The 4,622-nt window shown below is 36.5% G+C and overlaps 1 pseudogene; it reads right to left on the minus strand.

The window, feature by feature from the left end:
- Window positions 1-242: 242 nt before the first annotated feature.
- On the minus strand, window positions 243-361 carry LOC112481155 (annotated as a pseudogene).
- Window positions 362-4,622: the final 4,261 nt, after the last annotated feature.

A 4,622-nucleotide genomic window follows, 5' to 3' on the forward strand; every position in this document is an offset into this window, starting at 1 on the left:
TATATATTATTGTAGCTATTGTATTTGTCAGCTCCAGAATTACTATTTAACTTCATTTGATGATTTATATCTCTTTGGTGAAACTCTTGATTTGGTAAAACATTATTTTCCTGGTTTCTTTCAGTTCTTTTCTAAAATTATTTTTTAGTTTTTATTTTTTAGGCAAGGCAATCCTTGTTTGACTTCACAGACTGCAAAGATCTTGTCATCTTATAATCCCTTATTTATTTTTTTAATTTTTACACCTACAGCAGCTGGTCTTCCTAGGTAGTCTCCCATCCAAGTACTAACCAGGACCTACTCTGCTTAGCTTCCAAAATCAGATGGGATTGGGCTTGTTCAGGGTAGTATGGCCATAGACTTCTTTCAGTTCCTTTTTCTATTGTTTCCTGTAGTTTTTTGAGAATCATTGGAATAGTTGTTTTAAAGTTTTTGTGTACTATGTGCAATATTTGGACTTGCTCAGATCCTGCTCAGAGACAGTGTCTTCAGTTTCTTTTCCACACTTTGCTCCTGTTCCTAGAATAGACTGTTCTCTGTTTATATTTATTTTCTCTTACATATATTAGGAGATAGCATTATTTCTCCATGTGTGATATCTACTTCAGAAGGTTTTCATTACCAAAGGACATTTTACAAATTTTATAAATACTATTACAGAAATTGATTCATGTACTCATTTCAAAAGTTCTATATAGATTATTATTTGACATTCATGATGACTTCTGTGATTCTTGAAGCAGAAGAGGCCTTTCTCTGAGACAGCAGGTGGGAAACAGAGTATCAGGTCTTGGTGGTTAACAAGAAGAAGAATCAAATCAGGAGCAGCATGTGCACATATCCTAACTTGCTCTTATAAAAGAAGAGATTGTAATGTGCAACTTTTTTTCCCTAATAAAAAATAAAAAAACACTAGGGAGTAATTTTAACTTAGAGATATCTAGATTTCCATATACATAATACCATTTATCTGTAGTTTCCCTTTGAGACTCAATATTCAATGGTCTCCATGGTATCATGTATTTATATGTTGTCTTGGTTTAATTTTTGAAGACTCAATCTGTATGTCTGATAACTCAGAATTTCTTAGTTTCATAATTATTGAATATTTTAATATAGGTTTTACTGTAAAGGGGCTTCTTTTCTCTTGGTTATGGCAAGAATTGTCCAAGGAGTTTCCCTGATCCTATTTTTTAACTGATGGGCCAACATTTGCTCATTGAGGTGGTTCCTTTTCTAACGTTTCTCTCATTTTCTACATCAGTGTGTAATTAAATTTTGGATACCAATAACAAAGTGTACATGAATAAGTAGATATATTTTCATTAGAATAATAAGCTATTTCAACAGTTAACAATAAAAAATCTAATGGTTTCATTAAGCAAAATAGAACTTGTCCACCATATCGTCCTAATCTTAATGGAGTTAAATATCTATTACTTACAGTATGAATTGACTTAAAATTCATTTATCAATGACAACAAATAAGTGTTTGGTAGTAAGGGATACTGTGGAAGTTTGTTGAAATGGGGAAATTAAATTTTGACAAATTTACTTTCTGCAACTTTATTGTACACAGTGTATTGTGTTGATTAGTTATGATAGAAGTGGCATGCTGGCACTGATGGTTGTGCAGATATAATACATTTCTCTCTGGAATTAAGTTATTGAAAGGGATACCTCATTTATTCTTACAATCGAAACAATAATCTGCAAAATCAGAAACAAACTGATATTAAACTATCAAAGTGTGTGATTTCATTTCTCTGTTTTCATGGGAATGCAGATCTAATCTCAATTTCCTTAGTGTAATGTAGTTATCATTGTTAACATTATTTCAATTTATATTATGATCACCTCATGGTCACTATGGTTGTTCATCATTATATTTATTATTACATTTTCTTTCATGGATCATTTTTCAGGTTGTTATTACATGGCCCTTCTGAGTCTCCAGACATGTTTCTAAATCACCTCAGGGACCAAGGAACTGTTCTTTTCTACCTAGAATATCAAGAGAAGGCATCACCTTGTCCCATAGCCTGCAAAAATATTCTATGTCAGTTTAGGTCCACAGGAGCCTCTATTTTTGGCAAATAATGTACACAAAGGATGTCCAGGAACTTTCTGCTCTTGTTTTTTCTCAGTCCCTTATGGTGTCCATGGAAAACTAATAACCTCAATTGTAAATCTCAGAGAAGGCAACTGACCTCTGAAAAAATTCAGACATTTCTAACTCCACAAAATAAGGCCCAAATGACTGGTGCTCCTTCATTTCACTCGTACTGGCCAGCAGCACAGGATGCCAACCACCAGGAGCAATGAGCTGAGATATGGGAATGAAAATGACCAAGAGGATCCTGAGAGGATCAGATGTCAGAGCACCTGGACAGTATGTGATAATACACTGATGCTCACATGACATGAGATGCGGGTAGAATTTTAAGTCCAGCAGGAAGGGCTGGAGCTAGCCTAGGAAACCAGCCTGCCTTTTACTGAGCCACACACAAGGAGACATCTTGGGAACTAACGAAACTTTGGAGTGTGTTGTAGAAGGAAGGACAAGGATGAAGCGCACATGTCAGCACACTAGTTTCTGCTGGACAAATTTACACAGGACTTGTCGTAATCACACAGGTTCTCCAGGGCCTCAGATCTTTGCTACTGTTGCTTCTCTTTGTTACCACAGAACACAGGGATTGGTGCAACACTAGGACACTGCCTCCAGCTCAATCAGGGCATGGCAATCCACCTAGGAGGTTTCTCATTGAATTCTATCTGCTTAATTTAATTTTAAAATCATAATTAAAATGATTTATTTCTCTCATTATTGTAATTATGTAGATAATTCAACATTATTTAGGTGATGACTGTCAATATATTAAAATACAATTTACAGAAGTGAAAGGATATGTGAAAAGTTGATGGTGAAAAGAGTGAATAATATTGTGATATTTGTACGATGACAGATGATTACCAGAATTAGTGGGGTGATCATCTTGAAGGGTACAAAAATATCGACGCACTGTATTGGGGACCTATTATCAATATAACTAGCATAATATTGTGTGCAAAACCCAATTATATATAAAAAAATTATATAAATTGTCAGGGCCAACTGGCAATCTGTCAGCTATGCCAAGTGTCAGCAGAATTGCTGACCGAGAAGAAAAGGTTCAATGGTGAGACGCCCAGTTGGAAGAATGCACAAGAGGCAGAATTGAGAATGAAATGGCAGGCACCAACTCTATTGTGCGGAGCACACTTCTGTTGGGAAGTGCAGTCTATTGCGGGGAGCACACGGTAATGTGTGAACTTATTCCACTCCAATCTTTTATACTTCCCTTCTGCTCTCCAGGAGATCGCATCACATAGCGGAGTACAATAATGGCATTCAGGCACACATGCATGATACAATAAGCTGAATAATGTTTTTTTATATTTTTTAAATTGGGGGTCCCATTCTTATCCACGGGCCTAGATCACAGCCATATCTTAGACCAGCAAGACTTTGGGCCAGTCAGGCCTGGAGTCCATATAAATAGTAGAAAAGAATTAGTGACAATATAAATGCCATCCAAATATTATTCGTCATATACAATCTAAGAGAGAAATGTAGAGATTAATTATAAAATACCTAAAATTACTTTAAATAAAATGATGTGATATAAATATGTAGTAGTTGGCACATATCAAAAGTTGAAAAAAACTCAAGAAAACCACTTATAATACCCTTAAAAATGTGAAAAGATTTTATAATAAAAGGTTAGGAGAAAATTTAAAAAATTACTAGTAGAAAAGAAGAGACCAAAATGTCCCTTCATTAAGAGCTTTGGTGGTGCCTCAATATTCCTCCCCAGAGCCCCTCAATCATGCACGTTGGAGAAATAGACTCTAAGTCAGAGGTCAAAAGCTGCCCAGGTGCCTGGTTCTTCCTGAACCAAGGCCTAACACTGAGGAATCGCCCAGGACTCCAGAAACATAATCACAGAACACATCCAATTGCAAAAGAAATACAACAAGTTACCCTACCTCCATTTAGAAAAGGCCATCATTCCAAAAGTTACTGAAACATGTAAGTTTCAAAAGGAAGTGTAGATTAAAGTACTCCTAGAGTTACGACCTATTACCCAGGGGACAAAATTCTGTCGGACCTTGCCGCTTTGAAAAAGGAGAGATGAAAGTCTGGCAGCAATGGATGCAGCTCAAGCCAAAAGGACCATCCAAAATTACTAAAGAATGAAGGAACTAAGTCATCAAATCATCCATCTGATTGAAAACAAAGATGGATTTCAACAACGTGGTAAATACAATTTTGAAGGATTTAAACAATGCGTGATGAATTTCCTTAGTGCCTCATTGGATATGGCTCCCACGTGAGAGAAAATGGTCTACACCATCGCTGAGACTACAAAGGACCAGTAAACTCGTACGCGGTAAACGCGGACCACATGGTAACCAGCTCTACGTATCTCCTGGGAAAGGATCACTACGATCAGAGTCTGCAACATATCTATCCACTCCATTACCTCCTATAGCTGTCCTTTGTGTAGGGCAGGAAATCTTAAGATATACTTACCAGAAACAGTCTCGGTCAGCGACTGCCACCTCCCCAACTTGTC

This window comes from Pteropus alecto, unplaced genomic scaffold (assembly GCF_000325575.1).
Source record: "Pteropus alecto unplaced genomic scaffold, ASM32557v1 scaffold245, whole genome shotgun sequence".
Lineage (NCBI taxonomy): Eukaryota > Metazoa > Chordata > Mammalia > Chiroptera > Pteropodidae > Pteropus > Pteropus alecto.